Below are 18,404 nucleotides of genomic sequence, written 5' to 3' on the forward strand. Positions count from 1 at the left end.
TTATGGAAAACAGCGAAAATATAACAAGATCCATAAGAAACTGTGAGTGACAGAGAGCCCTGATGCTGCATTCTGGGAAATGTAGTGAAAGTACTAAGGCATCTGTAAGATATTGTTAGGGAAGAAAATACCTGACGCTTCATTCTGGGAAAGTTTGTGGGTATGTGGGTCAATGACTTATTGAAAAAGATGAATGTTCAACATTTCAGTTGCTAAAAGAATATTTTCTTTGTTTTGAAAATGGAACTGATTTCTCAATAATAATAAATATCCCTAATTTCTGTTAAGGGCACCCCACTTGCACTTTTCAGCATGATTCATGAATGCTTCTTGAGCCTTCTCTGCTGGAAGACGATACAAATGGCTTTTTCTCTCCAGCCCACCTCATACAAAACTCACATAAGGCATTTTTTAATCCTGGAGTCAATTAAATGAGCATGCATCATTGACTGATGGGAGTTGCTTTTAACTTGTGCTGGTACATTAACTCACGCCCAAGACTGTGCAACATAAATTATGTGTTTCAATTCTCTTAAACTTGATCTTATGGTATGCTATTTTACCAGGGCTATACCCTAAGCGTACTGATGCAACCAGAATTGGCTTCCTGAGGCTAGTTATTGCCAGGCAGTGGCAAGAATGTGTGAAGTGAAGAATTAGCATGAAAAGAGGAATGTCTTAACTGTCTTCCTATAAGCATAGTGGTCGTGATTCAGTTTTAGAGCAATTGGCAAAGAGTTTAACAGTGTGTCCAACTTTGTAGAGAAACTCTGGTCGCCCGTTGTTGTTTGAAAACGCAGGAGTAGAGATGTTGTTGACTTCAAGGAACACTTGGGCACATATTCCCGCAGTTTCTCCAGAATTTTTTTTTTTTGCAAGCCATAACAGGCCCTGTGTATTTTATCGTCATTGACCTTTCCTGTGCTTTTGACATGGTCAACTATTCCATCCTGATCAAGTGTCTCCTTGAGAATCTGAGCATCACGGATCTTGCTCTGGAGTTGCTGACCTCATACCTCCGGGACCGACCCTCCGAGGTCCAACTTGGTTCCTTTCTCTCCACCACCTCTCTCTCCACATGTGGTGTTCGCCATGTCGCTAACCTCTCACCCTGGCTCTTCAATGACTACTTGGCACTGTTGGCCACCCTTCTCCTCTAACTTTCAGTGTTATGCAGATGACACTCAGCTCTCCTTCTGGCTCTCCTCAGCCTTCTCTCCTCTCTCGGTCATTCCTTACTTTCTATCCGCGATTCAGGATTTGTGCGTCTCCAACGACCACTGCCTTAATGCCAGTAAGACAGAGATCCTTCTCATTGGGACCCCTGCTACGGCTTTCCCTCTTTCACTCTGGCTGCCGTCCCTGGGCCCTATTCCTTCGCCTTCCTGTGAGTCAAACAACCTTGGTGTCATCTTCAACTCCACCCTCTCCTTCTTTCCGCACATCACAAGCCTTGCCAAGAAGGCGCACTACCAGCTGAACCTTCTCAGAGGTGTTCTTCCTTTTCTCACATTCCGCAAGAATGTCACTGTCTTTAGAGCCCTGGTTTTCTCTAGGCTGGACTACTGCAACAGCCTCTTTCTCAACCTTCATTCCTCTACTCTATGCCCTCTGCAACTAATCCAGAACAGGACTGCAAGACTTATCCTTGGCCACAAGCCTATGGACTGTATCTCTCCAGCCCTGAAATCTCTCCAGTGGCTCCCAGTGGCCCCCAGTGGCTGCAAGGATCAAGTTCAAGACCCTCTGTATCGTCTACAAGGTTTTCTGGGCCAGGGTCGCATTACATCCAACACTCTCTGGCGGAATACCTTCCTTCTCGAGCCTTCGCTCAGCTACCTCCAACTCTCTGAGGGTCATAAGGTTCTCCACGCACAGAGTCAGGGGTAGATCTCTCTGCTCTGCAGGTGCCTCCCTCTGGAATGGCGTCCCTGCCCCTCCCAAACTTGAGCCGGACCATCTGAAGTTCTGAAAGCAGCTCAAGAGTTTCCTTTTCTCTCTGCTTTCTCCCTCTCACTCCCCTGCTGACTACATGTCTGCAGCACTGACTGGTTGCTTGGATACCCTCAGAGTCTCACTGGGTACCTTGCTCCGCCATGATCAGTCTCCCCTGCATTGCCTCCGGGCCTACCACACACTTAGGGGCTGTAACTGTAACCTCTATAGTACCCTGCCACCTAATACTTACCCAGAGTGCACTTCCCTGGTTTCGCTTACTCAGAGCAATGCTGCCCTGATTGCACTTCCTCCTTCCCTTTCCCTGCGACTTCCACCTTCTCCCTCCCCCAGCATTTGGCGTTGTCGCTCTTGTACAATCTGAATGACACAGGGCCTAGTAAGATCATTTGTCTTGTCCCCCCCTCTGTCTCTCCTCCCTTGTCTTGTCGCACCTAGAAAGACTTGTGTACAGGCGCGTTATAAATGACTTATATCATATATCATATCATATATCAAACATTCAGTAAGGGGTTTTGTTCTTCTTCCCCTGTAGCCCTACTTCCAATTATACACAAAGTATGGTCCCTGAAGTGCTTACAGCCGGAAGAAGACTCACCTTATGTGTATGGAGACAAAAGGTTGAGTTTTATGAATGAATACGCGTTAAGACTATGAAAAACTGTTAAGTACAAAGGAAAATGAGTTTATGAGAGACTTTGTGTCCCCTATACAATGGACTGATTGGTTACACAAATCATAAATTGCTATCCGACCCCTCTAAATGGTGGATTCCACTAGGAGCATATCACATTTAGGCCATTGGATTCAAAATAGAAAATGAAATGTTATCTTTGTGTTCTTGTATGCGATACATATGTTCTCAAAGGCAGTTAGTTAGAGTAGAGCTTTGTATTAATGTTTGTTTACATGTGTAAATTCAATAAAAAAAATGGTCAGATCAAATTTTTAATATTTTTCTGAATTGTTCTACACATTTTGTAGGCAAGATTTGTTGTTTATATCTATTTTGATTATTCTTATGTTTGCCTCCTGTAGAGGCCTGCCTATTTTTTATGTCCAAAGTCCTCCCCCCAATCTGGGTCTCTCCTTCTCTCTGTTACTTATTCCCCTCTTCCGGGACCCTCTGTTGTTTTGCTCAGGGATATTGAGCCCTGTTCATCCTTCCACACCAAGGGATATAGTGCCCTGCTCACTAATCCGCATGCAGAGATATAGTGCCCTGTACACTAATCCACATCCATGGATATAGTGCTCTGCTTACTCTCCCCAGGATGTAGTGCCCTGCTCACTAATCTGCATCCAGGGATATAGTGCCCTGCTCACACTTGCAGGGATATAGTGCCCTGCTCACGCTTCCAGGGATGCAGTGCCATGCTCACTCTCTCCCTCTTTACTGTAGCACTCACCTTTACTGGGATCACTGGGCTGTCTTCTTCTAGTAGATATCCCTTCTTCTGGGACCAAAGTCAGTTTCTCTCTCACTTCTTCTCACCGCTCCCTTCTCCTGGGTCTGCAGTCTTTTTCTTTTGGTCTCAACGGTCTCTCCTCTTCTCACTGAAGCACAACCCCCTTCTGTGGTCCCAGGGGCATATTTATTTCTTCACAGCTGCATACCCCTATTCTGGGATTCAGTGGGCTCTCCTTCGCCTCACTGGGCACACCCACCCAGTGGGTTCAGGACAGGTCTTCTTCCCCTCACTGAAGCAGACACCACTTTGAGGGTTCAGGGGGCTCATCTCCCCCTCAATGGAACAGCCACCACTTTTCAGGTTAATGGGGACTCTTTTCACCCTCACTGGTAGAAACCCGTCTTCTGGCATTCAGGGGGATAGTCTCCCCCCTAATGGAGCGGGCACCTCTTCTGGGGTCAAAGGGGTACTACTCTTCGTCTCTGGAGCACACCACTCTTCTGGGATTAAGGGGGTCCCCTGCTCTGGTGCTCATCTGCTTCCCCAGCAAATTCCTCTACTCAGCTCCTAGCCCCAAAGACACTGTCTGTTTTTATTGCCCTCAGTTATAAAGGTCTCACCATTCTCCTATTGGCTGAAGCAAACTTTTGAATTCATTAGTTATTTGCTTCCTATTCCAAGGCAAGGGAAGGAAGTCTTCAAAAGACATGTTGCCATCTTGGATTTTTTCAGTTTGCTTCCAAGTTCAGAAGCTGGGGGTTGTCTGCTTCCAAGCTCCTACTTTTCTTCCTGAATTTTCTCCTGCACAGAAGTTTGTTTTGTGGTTTTCTGTTGCTAAGAAGAACATCACAATGGACATGAAAACCTCTAGTAAGTTCCCACCTGTGCAAACATGGTTTTTTCATTGGGGGGAGAAGGAAATATTGTTCTCTTTAAATTCTGCAGCTGCAGGGGAGGGAGAAACCCGTTGTCCTTCACAAGCACTGCTGCTGGGACAAGAAGGGGCATACGTTAGGTTTTTCCCTTTTAGGACTTGCATTTGTTGACCAAGTAGTCTCTAAGGATGTGTTGGTATTTCCCCACAGTGTATCTTTCCTTGAATTCCTAAAAGACATTCCAGAATAAGTTATGGGGTTTGGACTTCTCAACTTGCGCATCTTGGGAGCTGCAGTACTGAATACCCAGTTTCTTTGTGACCTGGTAGTTTCAAATTAGTTGCTCTCTCAGTGGGTTTGGGAATAGTTGTGAGCTGGTCCTGCCAGTCCTACGCTCAGGCAGACTGAGGACTCGATGCATGAGTGGCGTTCGAGTGGTCTGTGTGGTCATACTGGTCATGCTTTCAATTTGGAAACAGCTGGAGTGTTTCTTTCATCTCGACTAAAGAGGCGGTCCTGCAGATGGGGGAAAGCAAAGCAAACCTTCATAAATGCCTTAATGATGCGTAGTGTGGTATTCCAGTGGTCTATGTGGTCATACTGGTCATACTTGTTCATAAACGCCTTACATATGCGTAGCGCAGCGCATGAATGGTATTCAAGTGGTCTGTGTGGTCCGTGTAGTACTGTGAAGAGCTGAGAGCCGAGAAGGTGAGCCGTCCTCAGTCGCATTAAGCAAAATAACATTGCTGCCGACCTGCGGTCTGCGGTGAGTTCAGAAAATAACTTTTTGAAGCTAGCTATTATATTGCTATTATATTCCTACACTGCTTAAACACACACATCGAGAGATTGTTGTGTTCAATTTTTCAACCAAATTAGGTTGAATCTAAGAGGTATTTTCGAGCACAGACCGGATTTGGTTATTACCCTCGTTTAATCCTGGACTGACCATTCAGTTATAGAGGTAGTATTGCAGTACTGATCCGGCAAAAGAGCCGCCAATCAGCATTCACTGACACGTTAGCTGGAACCTTTGAACTTTCTTTTGACCGAAACCCCACCCAAAAGCACTAAACATTTGAAATATTTTAATCATTGAAATAGTGCACACATACTAAGGTATAAACAGAGAAAGATATATAAGTATCTGCTATAGTGCACTACAAAAGCAATAATAAGGTGTTGTCTTGGACATGGTGTGTCGTTCAGGGCTAAGAAGTCAAGTGTGTGTTTTACAATTGTCAACTAATTGTACTTTATTAAACTGTATGAAAAGTAATGGTCGAGAGGAGGAAGTTAAGGTGGCTGAGGAGAATGACCAACATGTACAGCAGACAAAATGGTTGCCGAGATAATGTCCAATTTGGGCAACCCAAGATCTCGCCACTTTGAGAATGGAAAACAACATAAACGAAAGTTAACATTAAAAAAACCTCAATTCAAAGGTTTCTTGCCATTCCTCTGCAAGCACCTCTTGCCCGATGGGCCAAATAACTTCTTCTATTGTGGGCCAGAAAATCACTGGGCCTCATTACGAGGTGGGCGGTAAGGGAACTACGAGTTCCCTTTGCGGGTCCTTCCATAACGCCTGGTTTTACCAGGCGTTAAGGACGGGACCCGCAAGGGGATACCGGGGTCAATAACGGTACCGCAATTTGCAGTACCGTTATTTCCGCCTTCCCCCTTCCCATTGAGCCCTATGGGGGCTCAAATGGGAATGGGGAATGGCTCTGGTGAATGGGGAATTACCGGTCCCTCCGACCTCGGAATGGACCGGTAATTGCTCCATCCATCAGACCGGAGTCGGAACGATTTTGGAGGCAGCCATGGCGCTAAGAGCCATGGCTACCTCCAACCTCGTAATGAGGCCCACAGACTTTTTTCAAAGTCTGGGGCCAGAACAGAAATTAAAGCCATTTTTTTCCAAACGGGCTAACGCCGAAATAGACAGGACGCATATAAATGACATCAGTATGATTGAATTTGTAGGAAACAATACAAATGTTCTATCTGACCTGGAAATGGAGGATGTAGAAAACTGTGACAGTCTTTTTCAGCAGACATGTGACGCTTCCCACATAGGGGGTCATTACGAGGTTGGAGGTAGCCATGGTGCTATTAGCGCCATGGCTGCCTCCAAAATCTTTCCGACTCCGGTCTGGTGGATGGAGCAATTACCGGTCCAGTCCGAGGTTGGCGGGACTAGTAATTCCCCATTCACCAGAGCCATTCCCCATTCCCATATGAGCCCCCATAGGGCTCAATGGGAAGGGGGAAGGCGGCAATAACGGTACCGCAAATTGCGGTACCGTTATTGACCCCGGTATCCCTTACCGGTGCCGGCAATCCCTTACCGCCCACCTTATAATGACCCCCAGAGACTCCCCTACAGAATTAACACATTACATGGAGAACAGGTTTGCGGGAATACAGTGGGAGAGTATGCCAGGGAAGGTGTTATTTTTACACCATAAATTTATGGAAGCAGATTAATTTATTAGAGTTACATCACCGTCCGTGTCGGCTTTGAACATGGTGCTCAGTTCATTTGTTGAACTTTATGATAATATTAGGGATGAAGTGATGGCCCATACTTTATGTCTGAGTGAGATCAAAATTAAATTGGAAATGTTGGGCCCCTTAATCATGCCTCCAACCATTTTTTTGGGAAGATGCGGGTCCAACGTGGCAACACAAATCTTGGCATTGACTTCTCCGATTACCATAGGAGAGGAGGAGGACGGAGAAGATAACAATTTGCAGATCCCTAAAGTACCAGTTAGAACATATGTTGAAAAACTGATGGAAAGGGGGATGTTGTGACAGGTAGATGGGCAGAGGGCATTAGTTCACTCTCCCATATGCGGCCCAGGGGAAGTATAACAGAGGGTGAACGAGACAGTGGTGTGAGGGAAACAGGAACTTCCAGTGCATTAAATAACAACAGTTATGAAATGGGAAATAAGGCTGGTGGGAAAATTGGAAGGAAATCCCCCCAAAAAACTCAAAAAAGAATAAAGGGGCATTGTTGCATACATTTTTGCGCAATTTAATTATTGATGATGCCCTAAATCAACCCACACCACGGTCCAGAAAAAAAGTTACTGTTAACCCTCCTATAATTGCAGATTAAAATGAAGAGGATGATGATTCGGTTTGTTGCCACTCTGAACCTCCAACCATAGAGAAGGAGGGAATGTGTGTTAATGGAATGCAGAATGTTATTGTGGAAAACAAAGGGTCAGCCGTTGACGTCCTTTCTGTAAAGGAGCAAAGTGCTAAAGTCGGTCTGCGGTTCAGACTGGCGGCGAGTTTGGATGTAATAAAAGCATCATTACGAAGGTTCCACTGTTGGAAATGACTAAGTGGACTTACATTCCTTCAGGTACATGGGATGTGACACAAAACACAGACTTAGCCCCTGGTAAGGGTGGGCAGAGCAGCCATACTAACGTGGACTTGGAGGCAAGAGGGTTACGTAGCATCAGGAGAGTCACACTGAGGTAAACCATTTGCTGGGAAACACATATCGACCTGAGGTGAGGACAATTGTAAGGTCTAGGGGTACAGACTATGAATATAGGAAAATAGAACGTGAATAAACAGGTCGTTGTTGGGACATTTAACAAACAGTGGGCCTCATTACACGGATGGCGGTAGGGATTTACCGGTACCGGTAAAATACCGGTACCGGTAAATCCCTACCGCCTTACTACGAGGTCCCTTAGCGGGTTGGTGCTTTAACCCCTGCAAAAAGCAAAAACCAACCCGCTAAGGGACCTCGGAGCTAATTACGGCACCGCAAAATTGCGGTGCCGTAATTAGCGCCTTCCCCATTCCCATAGAGCCCTATGGGGCAGAAATGGGAATGGGGAAGGGCAATGGCGGAAGGGGGATTTACCGCCCCACCTACCTTGGAATGGGGCGGTAAATCCCCTTTCCGCCAAGGCGGTGCCGGTATTTTACCGGCATGAGCCATGGCGCTAATAGCGCCATGGCTCACCGCCTTCCGTGTAATGAGGCCCAGTGATTTTAATTAATTTAAGACACTCATAAGACAAATATTAAATCATAAGACACACAATCAGTCAAAATGTCATACGAACATCACAACATTCCGAGGTTGGAGGTAAGTAACTGTCTTTACTGGCATGGAGTAAATATTGTGTCCGTGTAGGTAATAGGCCGCTAATAGAGGGCCATTACGACCTCGCGGGCAAGAGCTTTGCGTCATGCCGTTAACGACATTACCGGCATGCCGCTAAAGCCCAGAAAAAGGCCCTTAGCGCCATCAACTAAAGCATAGATTGCACTACCGGCATGAGTCAGGAAGGCATTATAGCGGTCACCGTAAATAAGCGGAACCGGAAGTAGCGTCATCGCACAGGAACGGTAAAGAGCACGGCGGCCATCTTTAAAAACACAATCCATTGCAATCCTCAGCAGCCAGGACCTATTGGATACTGCTGTGTGTGAGATCCTAACCACTACAACACCACAATGCCCAAGGCTGTGAAGAAGGGCGCCTTCCGCCAGCGCAAGGAGCGCTTTAATGAAGATGAGCTGACCATGCTCGCGGAGACCCTAGAACAAAATGCAGATGTCGTGTTTGCACAGAGCATGAAGAGGGAGGCCATAATACGCAAGAAGGAGATCAGGGCACTTGTGGCGCAAAAATTAAGCGCGGTCGGTAACATCCCCCGCACTATCAAGGACTGCAGGTAGAGGTGGGACGACTTGCGGCTGCGAGTCCGCAACATACTCTCGGCCAACAGGAGCCAGGCCATGTCAACTGGCGGAGGAGCAAGCTCCCCCATAAAGCTGTCCCGGTGGGAGGACATATGTGCTAGCCTGATTGGCATGGAGTCCATAGAAGGTGTGGGAGACATGGGGCCTCATTACGAGTTGGGCGCAAAGGGATACCGGGCACCGGTAAGGACACCGGTGCCGGTAATCCCTTTGCGCCCTATTCCGAGTTCCCTTAGCAGGTCCCTTCCTTAACGCCTGGTTTTACCAGGCGTTAAGGACGGGACCCGTTAAGGGCCTTTAGAGCTAATAATGGTACCGCAATTTGCGGTACCGTTATTAGCACCTTCCCATTGAGCCCTATGGGGGCTCAAATAGGAATGGGGAATGGCTTTTTCAATGGGGATTTACTGGTCCTGCAAAGGTCGGAATGGACTGGTAAGTCCCCATTGAACGAGGGCAGACTCGGTACCAGTATTGGAGGTAGTCATGGTGCTAATAGCGCCATTATTACCTCCAAACTCGGAATGAGGCCCATGGAGTGTGGCGCCACGTCATCGGTGGACGGAGGTGAGTGTCCTAAGAAAGCACTGTAATGCAGAGTCTGATGATAGTCCACCAATATGTCTGACTAAAGAGGCAAGACATGGCCCAATACACACACATTCCCAGCAAAGTTGTTGTACGCAGCACAGACACATGCAGAAGCTTGCAGCAAGGCAATGCCATACTGTACACAAACCACACTAAGATGTCAATAGCATGAGTGACACTGCATGCAGGCACCAAGAAATATGCATGTCACATACCATACGTCTGCCCCAACATGAGTGACCACTGACGGATGCCTGCCTTCCGCACCCATGTAGCAAGCAACGTGATCGTCCATACTCAACTGCCTATTACCCTCAAATGTGTAGATGAACAATTATACAAATGTATGCATGATGCTTATCAAACCATCACTCATGCCGTCCCTCTCTTCGACCCCCACAGGCTCAGACCATGACAGCGTGGCGCGGGACTCACCCCCACAGCCAACCACACCCCCGAAGAGGGCCCGGGTTGAGGTCAATAGGCCTTCGACCTCAAAGGCCCAACCCAAGGCCCACCATGCACCACCAAGGTAACCACCTCCAGATGCCACGGCACTGGTGCTGCCAAGGGCAGTCGAGACGAAAGCCGCAACCCCTATCACACTGCCACAGGACACAGCTGATGCTCCACACTCAGCAGAGTCCAGCTCAGTTGGGAGGTGGCAGCCACAGCGCCCCTGGCTCAGGAGGAGGCGCAGTAAGAGGTGTGGGTGCCCGTGGAGGACGACTCCTCAGAACAGCCCTGCACACCAAGTCCAGCCCATCCCCCCAGATCACACCTTTAGAGTCTGACCACGCCACCGCCCCTGAGCAGTCTGAGGGGGAGTACAACCAAGGGGACATGAGTCCCATAGTGGAGCCCATCAAAGTCCAACATGACACCCAAGCACCCTCCACCTCCACAGGTGTACCGGCAGGGCCGCAGGGTCATGAGGAGCTGACTGCCCTTGTGCGTCAATTTGTGAATGACAATTCCCAGGTGAGGCAAGAATGGCGTGACAACCCCGCGTCTCTGGGCAAGATAATTGCTGATAACACCGCCTCCCTGGGCAACATCTTTGCAGGCAATACAAGCCGACTGTGCGAGGAGGTATCTGCCCTGCGGCAGGTCCTCAGCCGCATCGCTGATGCTATGGAGGCAGAACGTCCGGCACTCCAGATGGAGCAGGCGGCCACACCATCGTCCTCCAGCTCAACACAGACCAGCCCACTCTGCAGGTCATCGTGCACCCTGCACCGGCCAGACATGCCGCCACCAGGTCCAGGGAGTGGCAAGAAGTAGACTGGCCAGCCTGATGAAGGCATTAGACACTTGTTGGGGCATGTGTGGGGGAGTTTTGGGGGGGAGGGGTGGGGGTGAGGGAGTGTGGGGGAGTTGTGGGGGAGGGGGAGGGGGGTTAGGGTGTGTGGGGAGTTGTGGGGGAGGGGGTGAGGGTGGTGGAGGGTTAGTGCACTTTCTTCTTCAGTGTACATTTCAATACACCCGTTGTGTAAAAAGAAACACTTGTCATGTATTCATATACAGTGCATAGTGTAAATGTACCCCCACATCCAGTGCCCCCTGTCCAACCATCATGTCACCCTCTGCTGCCATGTGTGTCAGAAATATTGTGCAATCACTGACTGACACACAGCACGTCCCTCCTGTGCATCGGCACCGTGATGATGTGCAGCCACTTCTTCTTCATCCCCTTCATCATCCCCAGGTGGTAGCAGTTCAATGTCAGGGGGCAGGGGCACGTTGCGTTGGATACACATGCTGTGCAGCATGACACATGCCATGATGATCTTGGCCACCTTCTCATGCCTGTAGAGGAGTGCCCCACCCGACCGGCTAAGGCAGCGAAACCGTGCCTTCAACAGGCCAAAGGTCTGCTCAATGACCACACGGCTATGGGATCAATTGTAGTCCTCCTCGTGCCTGTTCTGTGGGTTTCGGACAGGGGTGAGGAGCCACGGCTTCATGGGATAGCGACTGTCACCTGCATGGGAGGCAAAAAAAGGTATATGTCAGTTGATTGATGATGGACAGCAGTACTAGTCACACATGCCGGCAGATTATCATTGGTCACATGCACATGTCCATGGTTGTATGCCCACCATTTTCAGGCCCTCAATGTGTCCTGTGCCATGGAATAATGGTGTGGGTTACATCTTCAAGATGATACACGGTGTGCACTGCTGTCTAGTTGCTCATGCATTGTGTATGCATACAGCTGTGTTTGTGTCAAATTTGTGATGTGTTGTGTTCTGTATGATTTTCTGACTGGGAGCGTTGGCAGTAGGCTCTGCAATATTAGGCATTCAGTGCTGATTTTTCCCATGGTGACATGCAACATTCCTGTGATTGTGGCGGCCCTGTGACAGACAGTGGATTCCCTTGGTGGTTCAGTTCAATGCTCTCCCATGGATGCTTGTCCTGTGTGGTGATTCGCTGGAGACAGCAACATAGTGCATATACACTGCATGTTGCTGGATGGAGTTATGGAGGGTGAGGGCCGCTGATCAGTGGTGCACGTGTTGTGGGATGTGGGGTGGTTTACTGTTAGTCATGTTGTGATAGGTGTTGACCTTACTTAATTCCTATGGGATTTGGGTGTCATGTTCTGTTTGGGATGCTTTGGGGCACAGTGTTTAGTGATGTGCACATTGTGCTGTCACATAAACATTGACACCATGGTGGTGTGTGCATCTCTCCCCCCATTTCACTGCCATGTACCTGTCATGCAACTTACCAAGCAGCCAGGCATGTCGTCCATCATGTCGCTCCATGGAGCGTGGTAGCATGGAGTTCCACAGGACCATAGAGTCATGAGTCGATCCAGGATATCTGGCACAACAATGTGTGATGATCTTGCTGGTGTCACATACCATCTGCACATTGATGGAGTGGTATTGGTTGCGGTTCCGGTACACCACCTCCATGGCATGCGGGACCACCAACTCCATGTGGGTGCAGTCGAGGGCACCTATACAATTTGGCATGCCTGCCAGTGCATGGAAGACAACTTTTGTTTCAGAAATCTCCTGGGGAATCCGTGGTAGGGATATGTAGTCCCTTGTGTGCTTGAGGAGGGCATCCAGCACTTGCTTCAGAATCTGAGAAAATAAGGGTTGTGATATGCCATGCATGTGCCCCACTGTGTGCTGGTAGGTGCCTGTGGCAAGGAAGTGGAGCACAGACATTACCTTCAGTAGAGGGGTGATGGCGGTGCCTATTTCAATGAGGCTGACTATGTCGTGTATCATGTCCACGATGGTGGTGATGGTGTCCCGGTCCAGACGGTACAGGGTGTTGATCTGCTCAGGGGTTAGGTTGAAAGGACTGGCTCTGATGCGAGGGATTGGGGGCTGCCTGCGTGGTGATGCTGGCTGCACAGGTGGGGCATGCTGGGCCTGTCTCACCTTCCTTCTCCTCCTGTGTCTCCTCTGTGGTGCCTGCTGTTGCTGTTGTTGTTGTTGCTGGTGTTGCAATGCAAGCATGTCCTCCAGCTCCAGTATTGCTACTACTATTGGAATCATCTTGGTGTGGGAAGGGGTGTGGTGTGTGGGTGTGCTCCTTTGGTACTGTCCCAGACTCCATTGCCTCCACCTGTGCTGATAGTGTGCACCTGTGGCAGTTGGGGACATAGCATTTTACGGTTGGTCCTCGATGCCGGTATTTACGGCATGCCGGTATCCACTATTAGCGCCTTCATTATGCCGGCATGTGCTTGTCCACCTGACTTGTGATTTCCTCCCTTTAGCGGCATGCCGCTATTGCTGGTATGATGGGCCGTGTGCCCGCGCCCATGCCGCAATTAGAGGCACCGTTATTTACGGTGCCGCTAATAGCAGTGACTTGGGTCGGAATAGACAGGAGCGGTATGCAATGCCGGTAATCCTTTACCGGCAGCGTTTTTCTATTACCTCCAACCTCGGAATGACCCCCATAGAGTCTACAAAGGGCTAACCTTCATTTGGAGCATAGAAAGAAACAAACAATGGTAGATAATTATTTGCAAAGGTTACTATGTTTTGTGACTCTGTTGAGCCACTCCGAGGTAAATATTTTTATCCTTGTGTCTTATGATTTAATATCATTACAGTGTAGACTCATAGTCTATCCCTTCCCGGATTAGATAGAACGGACACCTAAGCTTGAGCTTACATAGTGTCCACTGGGTTTCCTCCCTTATCCCTGTATACACCTAGGGGTACAGACACCAGCGGTCCTGAACCTTGTAGTCAGGTTCACGTAAGTAGAGCTATTGAGCCAGCCAAAGAGTGGGGATAGCAGGAAGCTCTACAAATTTGAGGAAGTAATAAGAAACCTCCTTTTAGTATTTTAAGGAATGCATGGAATGTAGATTCTGGTTCAAATGCCTCTTACATTGAAGAGAGAAGTATAGGGGTTAACCCACCACTTATCAGTGAAGGATAAGCTCGAGGGGTCATTCCAAGATAACAGCGTATGGATTATGGATTATGAGCATCCTAGGGAAAGCCATCCTTGTGCATCGGAATTGATCTAATGTCTTGCTTATTTTTTCTGAGATTTCAAATTTGAAAACATAGTCATCAGCACAGGCTGATGATAACCTTTGTTGAGGTTGAATTCCGAAAAGACTTTGGCCCCATTGAGTAAATGCATCATATCCATGATGCGTGGGGCCTGGTGACACGCCCTCCTGATTGTTTGATTTGGGTGCTTCGTGTCCACACACAACCTGAGGGTATCTGATCCCGTCTTGGGCACAGGCACAATGGGTCACACCAGGGAGTGGGCCCTGCCACAGGTTCTATGATGTTGTGCTCTAACAACTTGTGCAGTTTCTCATTCACTTATCACTGTATGTTCACCTATATGCCCCGATAGTGTTGGGCTACTGAACAAATCGTGTGGTCAATATGCAGTGGTATTTGCCTGTGTTTCATGTGGTATCTGGTCATTGCATCGACAACCAAAGCATTGACAGCCATACCATCTAAAAAAATTAATCGAAATAAAAGCATCTAAGGCATTTTTTTAGATGGTAAAGGGTTTAGTTTAATAAAAATGGGTTTTAAAGGTTAAAAAAGGGAGGTTTGGGGGTGGGTCCCCCCATTAAAAAAAGAAAAATGAAAAAAAATGCATTAGATGCTTTTTTTTCAATGCTTTTTTTCGATGGTATGGCATTAGATGGTTTGGCCGTCGATGGAATGACTATAAACCGTTTCAAGTTTCCAAATCCCTTGATCAGTGATGGAAAAATCTGTTCCATTCTTGCCATTGTGTCAATGTACTTATGTGTCATCCATCAGTATGTACAGCACATTTATCAGGCTCATGCCTAGTGTGGCCTTGAAACTTAAAATGCAGCTACTTTCTGCTGCCACCTCTAGGACATGTATGGGTAGCTTCCTTGTTTGCGTCTTCTATTGGCAGGAGGCTTCAAAGTATCCTGCCAATAAGCACAAGTAACAGTGTCTTGGAGGATAGATGTCCACCTCACGGGGTCGTAGATGTGGGGCTTTTGAGATGTTCTTGTAGACTTCCTCACTGATCACATTTACAGTGGCCCCTGTGTCTACTAAAAATTCTGCTTGTAGGTTAATTTGTAGTAACAAAGTCAGGCTATGTTCTATCGCTTATTGATTTCCCACTGCATAGAAGTAGTCCTTGCATCTTGGCTCTTCTGCTGATGAGCTCGACTAACTTTTAGATGGAGATTGCTCAATTAAGTAGCGCACGTGTCGCTGTGCCCTCATAGGATGTTGGGAGGTTGACGAGTGGGACATGTGTCTGTCGGGTGTTCGTCGATCTTCTGCAGGTACTTCTCTTCTTATGCTCTCCTTGTGGTGTCCTGTTGGTTTAGATATTGGAAAGTGACAGTCGTTGATGCCCCTCACCTCTCCTTCATCCTCATGGCAGGAGGGCCCATCATGTCTCCTCTACGTGCGACACAATGCCTTTAAATTATTTTCAATCTCACAGGCTGAGCAAAGCTGGCCGATTGCTGGACCTGGCCTTTCATGCAGGAATTTGTGTCCACATCGTAAACAGACTTGATACGTCTGACTCTGTGGATGTGTTGCTATGGCCATTATCTTCATCATGGCCGTGGTGGATGGGAATAATTTTAATGTATTAATCGCTCTACTGCTATCTCTGAATGAGCTAGCAGCAGGATCTCCTCCAGTGATCATGGCTTCTGGAGTAGCTTTTTCATTAAATGTGTCTACTCACACCCTGCATATCAGCAATCTTAGTGTTTCGGCATTGGAGTAATTGTGAAATGCACAGTGCTTCATTCTTATCCGTAGCCTCAACACAAACGCATCCATCCATGGTTTCCCCTTTGTTTTACCTTGTGATGTGGAAGGCGTGCCTTTCATAGTCGACATTTGTGTGAGGCAAGAAGTATTCCATCAGCGCTGTTCTCAAGCTTCTAAATGTGTTGATGGTGTCTGCCGACAACTCATATAGAATATCTCTTGTGGCGATCCTATGGCTAGTGTGAGGAGACATTTTTTCCTATGGTTAACCCGAGGGACCAAAGGCGTTGATATATACTTCAAAATCTCTCACCAATCTCACCCATCTACATCAAATGCTCCAGTTAGCTGTAGAGATAAGCACTCCTGAAGCTGTGCCTGGAATGGATTATGAGGGGTCATTGTCACTGTGGCTGGTATCTCCTCCTCACACACGGTGGGTGGCCAGGTTTGTTGTTCTGTGTCTTGGTTCTTGTTCTCAGGCTTCTTGTCCTATCTTCACCTACCTCCCCGCTCTTACGGGCAAGCCACGCCGCTTTTACTATGGGCAAGCCAGGACCTTTTTTTGCACTTCTTCACTGCCGTCCCTTATGGCTTTTCTGTCAGGCTGGAGCGTGATTAGTCAGCGCTGCTGAGGGGGTACCCTGCAGCTCGAAAGCGTGGACAAGTAACCTGGGGGGCAAGGAGGGCGCAGGGGTAGGGGCAGAACGCATGCTGCAGATGCAGGGCCTGCCCCATACCCCTCTCCTCTCCCTCAGCTACAAAGGGTCAGGAAGGAAGGAAAGGATGGGGCCCTAGCAAGGTGCGGAAGCACATTAACACGTGCAGCACCTACAAGAGATCCAAGGGGCAGGAAATAACATCTGGTGACCTGCGATGGCCACCAGGAGGCACTAACTGCCGTCGGCGCCATCAGGCCGGGGGCAGGGAGAGCCGCCCCCACACACAAGCAGTGCCTAGGGCCATTCTGATAAGATATAAGGGGCTGCCTGGGCAGCAAACAGCACAAACCTGGGTGCTCCGGATGGAGAACCACGAGTAATCTGCTTACGCAGATAACTTTTTCTTTTCCCACGAACCCACCCACCCAAGAAAAGAAGGACAAAAGGGTAGAAGAAAAGAAATACAGGGCCACGAACGGGGCCCATGCCGTCGTGGAAAGGGGAAGGCAGCAGGAGCCAGGGGGCACAACCCTGGACCTCGTGTCCAAAAGTGTACATTATGTATGATATGATTATTATTATGACTATTATGTTGTGTAATATTACATAAAGTACAATAAAAACCCACTGCCTTTTTATTGCCAACCCTTAAACAATGTATCAGTAATCAAGGGGGAAACATAATATGGGAAACAGTCGCCAAACATCTTGGGGTCCACTGGTTATTATGGGCTGCCCCTGGCCTTTCTGGCACTGTCGTGCCTGCGGCTCGCCTTCTCCCGTGGGCGAACCAGACCTCTTTTGTCCATTTTGTTTTCACTTTGACCCCTTGTGGTTTCCTTTACTGTATGGGCTGCCCCTGCCCTGTCTCACCGAGCCACGCCCACGCTCCGATATAACCCATCGGGCAGGCTTGTATCTCTGGAGCGCTGCTACAGTGCTGCGCACCACCGCCTCGTCTGCAGAGTGCTGGCCTTTGCTGCCACCCGTGGCGGGTGTACGTACATGACACTGGTCATCCGCCGGTCGCCAATGTTGTGGTCTTGCTCCGTGGGACTTCAATTGAGCTATGTTGCATGCCCCCACACGGCACCCCTTCTTTCAAAAAGACGCGGACCACAGAGGGATGGTGAACACATCTTTACTTCCTGCGTGCCTGTCTCCTCGGCCCTCCTCCACGTCACATCCCGTTTCCTTCCTCCCTCAGGTTCCACCCCTTTTACACAGTGACAAGGACCAACCCAACAGATTAGAGCACAATGCTACAATTATTATAATGATATCTATATAATTATAAAATAATAAAAACAATAATAGCAATTAAAATGCATAGGCCCTCATGTAACCTTACACATCAGTCCTCTTCCAAAAGATCATTGAATTTCCTTGGAAATGAAGGCGGGAGGTTTCTTCTGCAATCTGTAGAATAGCCTCTTGGACAGGAACGGCTGGGAAGTCTGGGTGACCGTGGGAAGCACACCACTGTCCCTGATGAGGAATCCCAAATTCTGCCATTTGGTCTGACACTGAGGTCAGCCGACGCGGGGTGATATCCGGGCGCCGATCCTTCCAATCTTACAGAGTCTAAGGGCCTCATTCCGAGGTGGGCAGTAAGGGGTTAACGGTGCCGGTAAGGGTGCCGGTGCCGTTAACCCCTTACCGCCGCATTACGAGGTGCTTTAGCGGGTCCTTTAGCGGGTACTGTGGGGGCCGCTAAAGGACCAGCATGCTAACAACGGGCCTGTTATTAACGGCCCGTTGTTAGCATGGTCCCCATTCCCATTGAGCACTCTGGGGGCTCGAATGGGGATGGGTTCCCTGAATGGGGAAATTCCGGGTCCTCCAAGGTTGGAATGGCCCGGTAATTCCCCATTCAGGGAACCCGGACCCGGTATGCGGTAAGGGGGTAGCCATGGC

Source organism: Ambystoma mexicanum, chromosome 8 (genome assembly GCF_040938575.1).
Source record: "Ambystoma mexicanum isolate Mex_15411 chromosome 8, UKY_AmexF1_1, whole genome shotgun sequence".
NCBI lineage: Eukaryota > Metazoa > Chordata > Amphibia > Caudata > Ambystomatidae > Ambystoma > Ambystoma mexicanum.